Raw genomic sequence first — 15,850 nt, 5'->3', positions numbered from 1 at the left:
GATACTTTTTCTTCCCAGTTCTTTCAGGACTGACGGGATATCATTTGAGGTTAAGTGTAATTAAGACAGCAACTTTAATGAAATGACAATTTTTGAAATCTACTGTTAAAAAAATTAGTACAGCAACGATATTAATTCTAGTATAATTGTCGGAGGAACTGTCTTACAGTCAGTGCTGAAATGCCTGCTAATCTTGTTATCAAATAAGAATTCTAAATTTTATCAATACCCACTTTATGAGCAATTTCAGCATTAATTAGATTAAAAAATGTTTATTGTGTGTCTGCTATGTGTGAGGCATTGCTTGCCTCATTTAGCAACAAAATAATTAGTTCGTGTTATATTTGAGAAATTTGAATTATAGGGAAGTGTATTCTAGATATAGATCATGTCTTTTAGGACCATTTAAATCTAATATTTATTGCCCTTGTGCCAATTTTCAAGTTCTCCAAATTGTTGAGATTATTGCCGATAAGAATACTGTCTTTGTTCCAGGGCATGAAAGTTTGGATGCTAAGTGTCAGGGTTCATCTAAGGTGAGAAGTAGGCTTTGAAGTTGCCTGATGTGTTACTTGATTTCTTCTTTAAAAAATTTTAATTTTTTTTAGAGACAGGGTCTAGCTCTGTTACCCAGGCTGGAATGCAGTGGTGCAATCTCAGCTCACTGTAAAACTGCCGGGCTCGAGCAATCTTCCTGCCTTATCCTCCCGACTACTAGTGTGCCATTTGAATTGTCTTCCTAACAACTGATGTGGCAAAGAATCTAAGATCATGTTCTCTCAATGCATCACACACATGACAATATTTCATCCCCACTGTTAGTTATATGGACTCCCAGAAATAAAGTTTACCTTACTGAACAAGTTTTCTTTCTTTGAGTTGAGAAGTCTCCATTAGAGATTAGGTATCCAGGAGGATTTGGGTCAAAGCAGCAGAGGATGAGCTCCAGTAGCATTGAGAGAGAGGCCTCAAATCTGATTGCATATTAGAATTATCTGGGGCAGGTTTATAATTGCCAGTGCCTGGGCCTCTCCCAGAATAATTAAATGAAAATCTCTGGGATTGGGGCCCAGGTGCTGGTAGTTTTAAAAAGCCACCAGGTGATCCTAATGTGTTCCCAAGGTTCAGAACTAGTGATCTATGTAATAGCTAGAATTTCTTAGTTTAGGCAATTAATGTAAAGGTGTTTTCAAATAGTGCCTTTTCAAGAGGCATGTTGTGAAACACTGTATTTCTTTATGTTATCAAGTGGCTCACCAAAATAATGAGAACATTTTTAGATTGATGCTTGGATAACTACAGTAGCAGTTACGTAATTTTCCAAATACCTAATATGACTGCACTATGATAGTTAGCTGGATGTTCCTTGAGCTGTAAAACAGGGTACAAAGACAATCGTTTTCATTTTTTATTGGAGTTTGATTAATATTCTCTCTGGGTCGATGCGACCTTGGAATTAAACAGTGAGGATTGCATGGTCCATTTGCCAGGATCTACATATTTTATCTTTAATTCTCCCAATTATGAAGGCCTGGCTAAGATTTCTGCTTGGATCCTAAATGAGGCACTCATCATAATCTTGTCCTTACATTGGTGCATGGTTTATCACCCACACAAAAACTCACCTAACTTTAAAAGGAGGTGAAGAGGACATATGCAGGGAAGACATTGGGGTTTTTATTCCAAGATAAGTGAGTTGTACCATCTGTGGACAGGCATAGCAGTAAGTGGAATATTACTTGAAGCATTTTATCAGAACCTCTTTGCTACAGTTTGGATGTTTGTTCCCTCCAAAGCTCATGTTGAAATTTGGTTGCCATTGTAATAGTATTGAGACACAGTATCTTTAACAGGTGATTAGGCCATGAAGGCTCCACTCTTGTGGGTGGGTTTAATGCCTTTAAAAAATGGCTCTGGGAGTGGGCTCTGTCTCTCCCATGTGCTTTCTTGCCCTTTGCTTTTCTGCCATTGAATGCCGCAGATAGAAGGCCCTCACCAGATGCGACTCCCTCAGCCTTGGACTTCCAGCTTCCAGAACTGTAAGAAACAAATTTATTTTCCTTGTAAATTACCCAGTCTCAGGTAGTCTGTTTAGCAGCAGCAAACAGACTAAGACATTCTACCATCAGATTTGTGTTTCCCCAATGACATTGGAGTTCAAGGTCCATTAGTGAGATATGGACAGGTACAGTGTGTTAGTGCAGATGAACTATTCAATCTCATTTTGGAGGGTTTCCATCATAAAACACAAATGATTTAGTCAAAGCAGCATCTTCTGAATTTCTTAGCTGACTTATAAAAACAAATAAGCCACTTTCTGTCTTTATTATTTTCTTCCCAGGAAGGGAGCTTTACAGTCATGAGGGTAGTAAATAAGTATTACTTTTTAAAGAAGCTCTGGAGCTACGGGGATTTAATAAATAGTTCATTGCTTCCCTATCTCCACCAAAATCTCTTCACTCTAACTGCAGCCTTGAAACCCAAGTGTTCGGGTTTGGACTTTTTTTTTTTTTCTTTTGAGACACAGCGTCACTCTTGCCCATGTTGGAATGCAGTGGTACGATCTCGACTCATTGCAACCTCTGCCTCCTGGGTTCAAGCGATTCTCCTGCTCCAGCCTCCTGAGTATAGCTGGGACTACAAGCACCTGCCACCACTTGCCCAGCTAATTTTTGTATTTTCAGTAGAGATGGGGTTTCACCATGTTGCTCAGGCTAGTCTTGAACTCCTAGGCTCAAGTGATTCACCCGCCTCAATCTCCCAAAGTGCTGGGATTACAGGCGTGATCTACCGCTCCTATCTAGGTTTTGGACTTTTAATCTACCTCTTCTTAATACCCTTCCCTCTTCTCTAAAAGCAAGATATATTTATAGCCTATTTATTACTTTGGGATCAACTTCAAATGTTTATTTTTGGATAAGATGAGTGAGTTACAAAACTAGCAACCTGCAAAGTGTTTGAAAGTTTAACTGCTATTTTTTCGCTTATCCATTCACCCATTCAATGAATATTATTGAGGTGCTACTATGTGCCAGGCACTTCTAGACATGGTGGGGATATTATAGTAAATGGAACAGATGGCAATCCTTGCACACATGGAATAGTGAGGGAAAGAAAGTCACAGAGGCTGACACCAATCACAAATGGAAAATGATACAAGGTGTGTTAAGGGTTTTAAAAGAAAAATGACATAAAAAATATACAAAAACTTGACTCGGAAATTGTACTTAAGAAATATATCGTAAGGAAATAATTATGTGCCCAAATATGCACGTACAAAAATATTCACTATATTTTTTAGCACAACATTGAAAAGAAGAACTGGTTAAATAAAGTTAAGGACTGATTAAGGACTAGTTAAATTAGATGCTGCAGTCATGTGTCGAATGACATAGAAAGATGCTTACAATACATTAAATGAAAATTGCTGGTTTCAAAATTGTATGATATGATTCCTCTAAAAGGGTGGTTTTCAAGCAGGAGTGATTTTTGCCTCTGAGGGGCCATTTGTGAATGTCTGGAGACCCTTTAGGTTGTTACAAGCAGGGTGGAGGTTGGTGCTACTGGCCTTTAGTGATTAGCAGTCAGGCATGCCGCTGAACATCCTGCAATGCACAGGACAGCCGCCGACCACAAGTAATTATTTGGCTCAAAACGTCAGTAGTACTGAGATTTAGAAATCCTGCTTTTAAACAATTACAAATACCATTGCAAGGACAAATATTTTCTGAATAAATAGCATTATGGATGTTTTACATGTTATTTTTATTTGTTAATTCAGATGTTGCTTTAAATGAGAAGTACTGACTTTGTAATTAAAAACAAAAACTATTTTAAAATGTGCTAAATTTTGGACCTATCTCAGCCTGAGAAGGTTTTTTTTTTAAAAAGTTTCGGTCATCTTGTTATTTTCCTACTGCTCTCCTTACCTGTGCACACCTCATTGCCTGTATCTGTGATGCCTCTATTTGGAGGGAACCTGGGTTATGCCTGGGCCTGGTTTACTCCCGTAACATGGGTTGCTGTACTTGTCCACTTAATTGTGAGCTCTATCCATCCAGGAAAGTAATCTGTTCCTTATTTTGAATAGCGTGTTCTTAGAAGTTCATGGGTTCTAATTGAAGGAAACTAGAGGGACCCCTTCCATCCTTCAGCAAGGGTCCCCAAAGATAGGCAGGGTGCCCAGAGAATGCCTCAACTGCTGAGAACTCCACCCTTTCAGGTCCAATGCAGGCTCATCTCCAGAAAAGCTGGGTTAGAGTTGTCTCACTGTTTGGGTTGGAATATTGTGATTTCTAGGAGTGGAAATGCACTTGCTAATTTAGCTATCTCCTCTTTATAAGACGCTCATGGAAATAAAGATTAGCCATAAAATACCTTTAATGAGCTTCCAAATTTTATCTGCAAGGAACCCAGGGCCTGTGGCATTATATTGGTTTGTAGAAGACTCCTGTGGTGTCTGCAGAAACTTTCTCTGGTGAATATCTAGAATTTCCATTACTTTGAATGTATACATGTTATTCATCAAGGAATTAATCATCCCCATTCTCTTTGATTGAAAGTCACATTACCTTGGAAGGACAAGGTGTTGTCAAATGGGCAAGGCAGATCATATGTTTTCTTTTACTGGACTCCTTATTTTTCTAATTACAGCCTGTGTATCCTGTGCTAGAGAGCCTCTTGAAATTAACTTAATTTACTATCACACTTGTAACATACCCATTTATTTGGGCCTGTGAATATGTGTGCACTCCATTTGATTACATCTAATGTTCTCCCTAAATAAAGAGTACAATTAATTCATTAGAGGATGGTTTGTTTCCAGGGGTAAGTGCCAGTTTATGATGATTCCATCAACACTTGCACCACATTAATTTATTTCCAATTTAATCAGTGTTTAAATTGAACTGGGATCAGGCAGAACAAAACACATGGTTTTGCATAATTATAATGGAGCAAATGGAAATAGTCATAGCACTTCAGCATTAGAAACCTCACTGCAGAAGCACAGATGGGTTAGGAGATGTTGATTAAAAAAGATGTCTAGGAATAAATCCTCTGTAAGCACTGTATTAAAATCCAAATGCCTGCAGGACAAGCGACTTTGCATTAATTACTAAAAAATTTCTTATTCTGGGTATAGCTCTCTGTAGAAATCCTACAGATTGAGTAAACTGTGGAGGCACTCCTTTTCATGCTCCATTTAACTTAAATTATTAGGTGGTTCAGAAAGTTGTTTCTTCCCAGACTTGTCTAGGTAGTAAGTTCAATATTTAGCAATTACCCCTTTGTGCTTCTCGAACCTTCTCCAAGCCAGTGTCGTTGAAGGACAGATTTGCCATGTGGGAAGGTGGGCTACCTTGGAAAACAGATTTTTGGTTCGGAGCTTGTCTGAAACTCTCTAGATTAAGAATTGTGGCCGGGCGCAGTGGCTCATGCCTGTAATCCCAGCACTTTGGGAGACCGAGGTGGGCGGATCACCTGAGGTTGGGAGTTCAAGACCAGCCTGACCAACATGGAGAAACCCCATCTCTACTAAAAATAGGAAATTAGCCGGGTGTGGTGGCACATGCCTGTAATCCCAGCTACTCAGGAGGCTGAGGCAGGAGAATCACTGGAACCCAGGAGGCAGAGATTGTGTTGAGCCGAGATTGCTCCATTGCACTCCAGCCTGGGCAACAAGAGCAAAACTCCATCTCAAAAAAAAAAAAAAAAAAAAAAAAAAAAAAAGAGAGAGAGAAAGAAAAAAAAAGAATTGCACTGGATGGGTTTGCTCCTTCAAAACTAACAGGAGAGAGAGGCTGAACAAATGGTGTTCTTCAGGCAAGGGGCTTCCTGACGTGTAGTCATTTGTTAACTGCCCGAGTTTTGGTCTTAGAATTTCTTTTCCCTCTCCTCCTCTTCCTTCTTAATAAATCATCGCAAATACAGTTGAAGTCTCCCCTTCCACACTGTGTTCCATTTCTCTCCATTCAGAGAACCCCTAGAGAACCACCCCCTTTTTTTAAATTAAAATTTATTTTGAAATAATTTCAAACTTAGAGAAAAATCACAAGGACTGCACAAAGAACTCCCCATATCCCCTTTAAAGGAATAATGATAATAATAAAGTGTTTTTAATTCCTGGCGGGTATTTTATTGGAGGCATTTCTGTGATTGGAACGGGAGTTGAGGCAATGTCAGATGTATTATAACAAAGTAAATTCCTTAAATTGTCGCGCAGTGAAACGTTAACAGCAATAACTACCCTTTCAAATTCCTTTTAGTTTTCAATAGAAAGGGCCAGAAAATGCCTTTACATTTTTGTCTTGGAACAACTCCTCAATTTCATCTTGATTTAATATTTCTAGTAATAAAGCATCTTCCAACTCCACATTCTTATCTCTGGGCAGACATTTTATTCTTAAGAATTGTAGTGATGGATAAGAAGCTAAATTGAAATGATTAACGTATCAATGATTAATAATTATAACAACATCCAAACACTTAGAAATTATAGTATTTCATCAGATGTCTTTTTAAAGAGGCATTTCTGGCCAGTTGTGGTGGCTGACCTTTGGGAGGCTGAGACGGGTGGATCACTTGAGGTCAGGAGTTCGAGTTGAGCCTGGCCAACATGATGAAAACCCTTCTCTACTAAAAAAAAAAAAATACAAAAATTAGCTGGGCATGATGGCAGGCACCTGTAATCCCAGCTACTCAGGAGGCTGAGACACGAGAACCACTTGCACCTGGGAGGCAGAGGTTGCAGTGAACTGAGATTGTGCCACTGCACTCCAGCCTGGGGTGACAGAGCGAGACTCAGTCTCCAAAAAAAAAAAAAAAAAAAAGAGGCATTTCTGTGAGAAGAGCGGCAAGCCAACTTTCCCAGGGCCTATAGCCCCTTTTCCCCGATTGTAGAGCATCCTTCCTTTGGTCCCCTGTGAGGGGCCAGCAGATTTCTCTGCTCTCTGGGGTGGGGGTGGTGGGTGGGGGGAGAACCACTCTTCTGAAGTGGATATTTACCTTTTCGGGCGTGTTTTCATAATTTAGCTTCATCAGTCTATATCCACAAACAATATATTATATTATTTTGCAAGTACTTATACTTTTAAAAAATGGTCTCATGAGGATGTCCTATTGTATCATATATTTTTTCACGAAACATTATTATTGTTATATCCATGTTGTGCATACAGGTACACTTAGCTTATTAATTTAAATGAGGTATAATATTCCATCATATAAATGTACCACAAGTTGTTATCCATTTGCTGAGTGTTAATTTTCCATGAAATAAATGCCTGCTTTCTCACAATTACAATTAGTGAAGATCCTTTCATCTGTTGTTTTGCTGGGATTTGAACTTGAGATCATCTGACCATTAAGCCCGTGCTTTCCTCATTATGTTAAGATTGCCTCTCAAGTAATAGACTTCTATCATAATCCAGGTTGATTTGGTGGAACACATTAGCTAAGTATTTAAATTAGGTAATGCCATTTTCTCTCCAGACAGAAACACTTTACTTATTTCATCAGACATGAAAAGTGGATTTAGTGTCTCAGGGTAAGTTGTCGACTATAGCAGCCACTAGCCCACACGTGGCAACTGAGTGCTTAAAAAGCAGCTAATTACGTGTGTGTGTGTGTTTAAATATACCTTTCCCATGGTGCTGAGATGTGTTTTAATTGTAAAAATATATACCAGATTTTGATGGAAAAAGTGTGTAAAATATCATTAATTTTTGGTATTGAAATAATATTTTGGATATATACGTTTAAATAAAAATGTAGCCAGGCGTGGTGGCTCTCACCTGTAATCCCAGCACTTTGGGAGGCCAAGGCGGAGGATTGCTTGAGCCCAGGAGTTTGACACTAGCCTGGGCAACATGGCGAAACCGTCTCTACTAAAAATAGAAAAATTAGCAGGGCGTGGTGTCATGCGCCTGTAGTCCCAGCTACTCGGGAGGCTGAGGTGGGAGGATCACCTGAGCCTGGGACTTGGAGGTTGGAGTGAGCCGAGATCACGTCAGGCCGCTGCACTCCAGCCTGGGCCACAGAGCGAGACCCTGTCCCAAACAAAGTAATGAAAATTGATTTCATCCATTTATTTCTACTTTGTTAATGTAGTTTCTTGAAAACTTAGCTACATATTGTGGCTATTGGATAGTGCTAGTGAGGGATTTATTAGGTTGAAATGATCAAGTATGTGCTTCTGGGTGCCAGGTGGGGGCAGCAGAGAGTTGCTAGAATCAGGACTCCTAAAGGTGCTGTCCTACCAATCCTAGAGGCTCAGAAAGACAGTGTCAGTCAGCAAAGGGGTTAAATGGGAACGTAGTCAACAAGGACCCAAGGATCAAATCCTGCATCCTGGTTGAGAGGGATTACAGCTAGGGCCACCTAGAGGAGAGGGGCTGCTTAACAAATGAAACCTCTAATAAAGCACAGTTTTGAAGTCACACAATTCTGTGTTTGAATTTTGACTTTGTTAACTTGGGTAAGTTATACGACCTCTGCAAATCTCAGTTTTCACATCTGTAAATTGGGGATGATAGTACATGTTTATATTTTTTGTTGATGCACGTAACGAGCTTATCACATATATTGAATATTTTCCATTATTATTTTCCTTATTTTAATGTGTCATTGAGAAGGCATAAGAAGGTATAAGAAGGTACCTCTTGCCTTTTGAAGCAGTAGACTCAGGCTGCAGGTCTTACCACATATGGGTTTAAAGTGACTCACATAAGGCTCACCATTTCTTACCCACTTTTCATCTTCAGGTAGAGATGAGAAAGTTCTCTATTTGGAATGGTATTCCTTGTACATTGGACTTCTTACTGTTTTATCTCTTGCCAAACAAAAGCCTTAAATAAATTTCTTTTTTTTTTGGCTCTAAGCTGGGTAATGCATGCATTTGTTCATCACAGAAGTTGCCCTGTCCTGTGTTAAGCAAGCCTTAGGGATGCAGAGATGAATGAAATGTAGTCAAAATACCTACAGCTAGGTGAAAGAGCTAGACGAAGGCCACCTAGCTATGACACAGTGTGACAGGCACCAAAGTCAAGTTATGAGAAAGTTAATTCCATAGGGAGGGCAGCGAGGGTTTCAGCGATGGCCTTGAAAAGGAGAGGACGTTATTGAGCTCCTCATCATCCCATTTTCTAAAATTCCAAGTCTTCCAAGTTTCAATGACTTTCATCTCTACCAATCACCAGCAAAGCGACAGGCTAGAATGCATCACCAATAGAAACTGCTTTATTTTTTAAGTCCTGAGCTCTGATTTTCCTCTCAGTACTGCCCAATATCTCTTATCCTCCTAACTCTGTTTAGGAAACTTTTATTGAGCAGTTTATAAGTACAAAGATGGTGTTTCTTCATAGGCATGGGCCTTGACACTCTTGCTATGATTCTTCTTACTGCATTGATTGCCTCCACAGAGACCTCAGGAAACTGAATAGTGTTTCTTCCTGTTTGCTCTCTAGGTATAAGACAGTAGACATGGCTCTGTCCAGAATTATTGCTTAGATCATTTTCCCTTTCCACGGACTTCCAGATGTGTCAATTTGGAATGCTGTTCTTTTTTGAAATATTTGCAATTTAAATATATAATTAAAAGCTAATGATCGGGCATCTGCTTATAATAGGAGAATTTGGTTCTGAAGGTTTATGTTAGACTGCAGTCATATTATTGACAACACTGGCATTCTGAAGAAAAGCCTTCCAATATGGCTTCAGGTTGTAAACCATTAGGTTGGTACTATTCTTTAACGAAGTGGTCTCTAAAGTGGGATGTGGCTATTCAGGGGCTTGCAAGGTAATTCAAAGGGATTCAGAAAGAAAACATTAAGCTATTATTTATATTTAGCTTTTAATCATCCTTTTATAACATATATGTTTTGTGTATGCTTTGTAATGTTTGTACCACAATACAAGTATATAATAAATGTACATATACTAAGGGTGAGCAAAATTTTTTAGTGATGGGGCACACATAATCAAAGAATTCTGTAGACAACTAACTGCCCTAATATGTTAGAATTTTTGTGATTTCTAGCGACAGAAACCCAACTCAAAAGAGCTTCTAGAAAGAAGGCACTTATTGGCATTCCACACTGAAAAGACCAGATGTGCAGTTAGCCTCAGGTACGAGGGGCCAGACACTTTGTGGTGTTGTCAGGGTGCACGCACTCTGTCCGTCAGCTGTGTATGTGGGGAAAGATGGCAAATTGAGCTCTGAACTCACACTCTTCCAACTTACCACCCAGTGGCAAGAGACTCTCTTCCTTGGCATTCCAGACTGATTGGTATGAGTGGGTCCTATTCTCGTATCTGAACCAATCACTGTGGTCAGTGGGAATGGAATATTCAGGTTATCTGGATTGATCCTGTTCTTAGGGAAAGGAGGCAGTATGGTTTGGCTCTGTGTCCCCACCCAAATCTCACCTTGAATTGTAATAATCCTCACGTGTCAAGGGTGGGACCAGGTGGAGGTCATTGAATCATGGCAGCGATTTCCCCCATGCTGTTCTCGTGTTAATGAGCGAGTCTCACGAGATCTGATGGTTTTATAAGCATCTGGCATTTCTCGTGCTGGCACATTCTCTCTCCTGCCGTCCTGAGGAGGTGCTTTCCGCCATGATTGTAATTTTTCTGAGGCCTCCCCAGCCATGCAGAACTGTGAGTCAATTAAACCTCTTTCCTTTGTAAGTTACCCAGTCTTTGGTATTTCTTCATAGCAACGTGAGAATGGACTAATATGGGAGGACATGGAATAACCCCGTGGGAACAACATGGTAAAGGTTTCTGCCAGGAAAGAAAAAGGGGATCTAGGAAAGTGGACAGACTGAACTTGCAGCATTTTCAATGAAATTAGAACTGATTGCCACGGGAGAGGTCAGGACAAAGTAGCCAGTCCAAAGATGTTAAGATCCATAACCCAATCAGTAACATTTACAAAAATAAGTGAGCATGAGAAACTGAAGTGAGCTGCCAGGTTCATTCCTAGGATGAGAAAAGTTGTATGTTACATGTGTATTAAGGTGACACCACCAAGTCTAGATTAACATTGCTTTTGATACCCCATGTTAAAGAAAGGCTGAGATGTAATTTCTCCCCTTCTAGCACTGCCAGTCAGCTTTCTCAGAGTGAACCTTATGGTGCTTATCATATCAAAAGCTTTGGGGTCAGAGTGGCCTTGGTTTGCATCTTGATTCTGCCACACACTAGCTGTGTATATGCTGGCCAGTTTACCAGAAGTCTCTTAACCTCACTGACTTCACTTGTACCTCTCTGGTAGGGCTGTTGGGAAGAGAATATCCAGCATAGTTCCTAGCACTTGATAAACAGGAAGTTTTATGTTGTTACTGCTAATGCTGACGTTTTCCTCTTCAATGAGTTTGGTCAAATTCCTAGTTTGGGATCCAGGCAGGGTTGATTCATCTTTGGAAACCTCACTGAGTCTCCAACAAACCTGGCATGTAGTAGGTGTTCAATAAATAACTGTTGAATAATGAATGAGGGAATGAATGTAGCTTATTTTGTTTCAAATCTTTCCCAAGGGGTTCCATTATGAAATACTGCTTAAACTTGCAGCTCTACCAAAGAACGAATTATTCTTTGAACAAGAAAATTATTTCTTAGTGTTTTCCCTCTAGCCTTCTGAAATGTGGACCAATATTACTGCAGGGAAACTTTTCAGTGTACTGGGATTTTAGCACTGGCTTTCTGCTGAAGTATACAATTTTTCATGGCTTATTTTTACACCTCATAAAATATTTTGATCTGTTTTCCTAAGCTGACCATGGAAGACCTGAGTAGCTGTCCTCACCGACTTTTCCGGAGACCCTTTCTCACTAGAGAAGAGCTGAGAAAGCTGACCTGGTCTGTAATGGTCTGAGATGCTTGAAAAATCAACTTGGGAGTAAAAGTTACAGGTTTTCTTGGGCCAACTTTGGACCACTCTTGTGACTCTCAATGTAGAGGAAGTTGCCATGGAAAACAATCATTTAAAAGACACACTGTTCTTTTGGGAGATGGTGATCAAGAGGAAAGTCATATACATTTTCTTACATGCTACTGAAGGACTGACTCATTTTTGATAACCCGTATTTGCCCAAGAATCTGGTATACTCGAGTTTTTTCCCAAAGGGAAGCAAACTAGTAACCTGCCCAAGATGCTGGAAGAACTTTAGCCTTGGGAAGATGTTGAGGTCTCCAGGACTCTCAACTCTAACCCCAAACTTCATGCTTACTGAAGACACAGCAATGATACTGGAAGGGCTGGCCAGCTGCCAAGAGAACATTTCTGTCACCCTGATTTTAAGAGTAAAACAGACAAATGAAGTTGGTGACTTCAGGGCTAATGATTGACCACAGCCAAAGTCACTTTGGATTTTTCTTCTAAAGATGGGAAAAACTACTGGGAAGATGAGACATTCTTTCGGTCTGATCTACAGGAGGAATTGTGCTTCCAGACGGCAATGTAGCTTTGCTCCCCTGCTGGAGAGAAGAAAAATAAGTAATAGGGTTTGTGTGAACTGGGCAGAAAATAAGGGCCTGAGGACCCAGGCTGAGGAATGGAGGAGGGCATGAAGTGGGCTTCTGCTGAAGGTGCGGTGGAAAGGCTGCGCATCTCTCTGGCTGACCTTACTGCTGCAATTTGCACGGATGTGAAATGAAATACAAGCAGGTAGGCGAACCCGCTGAGGCCACTGACAGCAATGTGACAGCCTACCAGTCAGGGTGAAATGTCTCCAAGGCAGTGACAAGAGCTGTAACAGGGAATATTTTCACCAATAAGAGAAGCTAAGGACCTAGGACAGATTCCACACAAGGTCTCTGATGGAAATACAAAAAGGGATGGCTTTGCTCTCTTCTGCCCTCATTTTTTCCCATCTCCATTGTTAGTCCTGCCAACAGAAGGCAGTGGGCTTACAGACATGGGTTGAATTATTCAGCTGTTGATTTTGAGTAGAAAAACACTGTGAAAGAAAATAATCATGAAAAATGTGTTTACGAGGAAGACTTGGGATATTTTTCATCAATAAAGCATCAAGAAGCGATTTCAGATTATATACCAGGGAATAGAGCAAATATGACTTAGGTTCTGTAACTTTTAGAATTAGCTGTCTCCCCAAATACCATGAGATTTCATTCAGTGGTGATTGCAACCTGGCATTTTTACAGAGATCTAAACTTTTTCAGGGTACAGTTGCATAATTCTTTCATTTAAGGTGTGTTACAACCCTGCACAGTTTGAAGGGCCCATATTATTATTCCCCTAGGACAGATGATCAAACTGAAACTCATAAAGGCCCCACAGACTTGCTCAAGGTCACATACCCAGTTAAAGGTAGCCCTAGGGCTGGAACCCAGGCCTCCATTCTCTTAGATGTTTTCATGTCATCACACAATGCTACCTCTGTTTCAGCATAATAACATCTCCTGCTTTGACCTGGACCAGTTTGTAGATAACCCAGCCTTTCAGAGAAACATGCTGGAGCTTCCTCTGTTGGAATTCCAGCATATTTTGGTGTTCAGAAGGACAGCTAGATGCTAAGAGTGGGAGGAGGCTTATACTGCTCCTTTCCAAGAGGGACAGGATAGTTTGAACAGACTTGCAAGGGGAACGTTTCCTCTTCAAAATCTTTGTTTTGTAAAAACAGACGCCATTTGGTAGCAGCCTAGTGTAGAGATAATTAGAATGGCTTGAATAAATTGAGCTCCTGGCAGGTAGTTTTATTTCTCCAACACTATGCTTAAAGAGTTTTAAATGACCAAGATTTCTCAAAATATTATTAAGTAGGAAATGAGCAAATACAATTCCAACTACTTTTATGAATCCAATATTGTAATAATGTTTCTTAGTCAAATAAAAATACATTTACCTAGAACATAAATACATAGGAGAATGGGCAAAGGCAGCTATATCCTTAGAAATAATGTTTTATCTTCCCTTCGTAGACATTTATTTGGTATCAAAAGATAATGACTAGGCTCTATTTCCTGTGAATAATTCCAGCAGTAAAGAACAAATTTCTTTTTTTTTAATTATATTTTAAGTTTTAGGGTACATGTGCACAATGTGCAGATTTGTTACATATGTATACATGTGCCATGTTGGTGTGCTGCACCCATTAACTCGTCATTTACATTAGGTGTATCTCCTAATGCTATCCCTCCCCCCTCCCCCCACCCCGCAACAGGCCCCAGTGTGTGATGTTCCCCTTCCTGAGTCCATGTGTCCTCATTGTTCAATTCCCACCTATGAGTGAGAACATGGCGGTGTTTGGTTTTCTGTCCTTGCGATAGTTTGTTGAGAGTTATGGTTTCCAGCTTCATCCATGTCCCTACAAAGGACATGAACTCATCATTTTTTATGGCTGCATAGTATTCCATGGTGCATATGTGCCACATTTTCTTAATCCAGTCTATCATTGTTGGACATTTGGGTTGGTTCCGAGTCTTTGCTATTGTGAATAGTGCTGCAATAAACATACGTGTGCATGTGTCTTTATAGCAGCATGTTTTATCATCCTTTGGGTATATACCCAGTAATGGGATGGCTGGGTCAAAAAAAAAACAACAAATTTTTATTTTTTTTTTTGAGGACTCTCATTTGATTTTCCATTGGTAAGGCTGCATACAATATAATTTAGGATTCCTTTTTTCAATCACTGGCCATTTGCCATAGGGGAAACCAGTGTTCAGTCACTCATCCAAAAATGGGCATTTGTTTGTAGTAACCATTATTGTGGGCCTTGGGGAGCTGTTTAAGATGAAACACTATTCATGACTCTCTCCCTTTCCTCAAGACCAAGAGTTGGTTATCATCAGGTATCGCACCAACAGCACAGACAGGGGACAGGACGTTGCTGTCTCAGGCATTTGTTCTGGATCGGGGTTCAGATTTCCTCCTTCACAAAGTCTGCAGCTTTATGGAGCTGCTGTAGGGACTTTCCCTGCTTGACTGGATTCTCAGTGGCATAGATTCTGCTTGTGGGCAGGCCTTGGCCACAGGGTGGGGACCTTGGCCACAAGGACCTGCAGGCCACTTATGGGCCAGGCTGAATTGAACAGCATATTTACTGAGAGTGGCAAGAGGCATCCTAACTAGGAACTGAGTGCCAAATCATAGTCCAGAGCTGAAACAAGGTCTTGGAGCTGGAGAAGTGGTCTGGAAGGTAAAGTAATACTGTAAACAGGAAACAGAGCTGGTAGAATGAGAAAAGAGGTGGAGAGTTGAGGGGGAGTTGGGTTGGGGTGTGTCACTCAGGACAGAGGCACTGAATAAGCAGAGGTTCTTCTGGAAGCCTGCAGAAGCATCCTAAGAAGGGTGTACTTTATCTGTTCAAAGCAAAGGCTAATTGCAACAAAACAGCCCTTTCTTTTACAAAAAATTAATATTAAAAAACTATAATTGTATGCATTTATGGGGATGCAATGTGATGTTTTGATATATGCAATGTGGAATGATTAAATCAAGCTATTAATAATTAATATGTCCATCATCTCCTTTGCCTGTCATTTTTATGGTGAGACATTTGAAATTTACTCTCTTGGTTATTTTGAAATATGTAATACGTTATTATTGACTATAGTCATCTTGTGGTGCAATAGATCTCAATACTTATTCCTTCTGACTGTCAAACTTTGTATTCCCTGACCAGCAACTCCCCATTCCCTCCCTCACCTCACCACACAGCCTCTGACAACCATGACTCTACTCTCTATGAGTTGCTATATAATTCACATTCCTACTAACAATGTACAACAGTTCCCCTTTTTCTGCATCCTCAACAACACGTATCTTCCATCTTTTTGATAAAAGGCATTCTAACAGGTGTGAGATGAAATCTCACTGGGGTTT

The sequence above is a fragment of the Pan troglodytes genome, chromosome 16, assembly GCF_028858775.2.
Source record: "Pan troglodytes isolate AG18354 chromosome 16, NHGRI_mPanTro3-v2.0_pri, whole genome shotgun sequence".
In the NCBI taxonomy this organism is placed as follows: Eukaryota; Metazoa; Chordata; class Mammalia; order Primates; family Hominidae; genus Pan; species Pan troglodytes.
The sequence above is the reverse complement of the archived record's forward strand: the minus strand, read 5'-3'. Positions refer to the sequence as shown.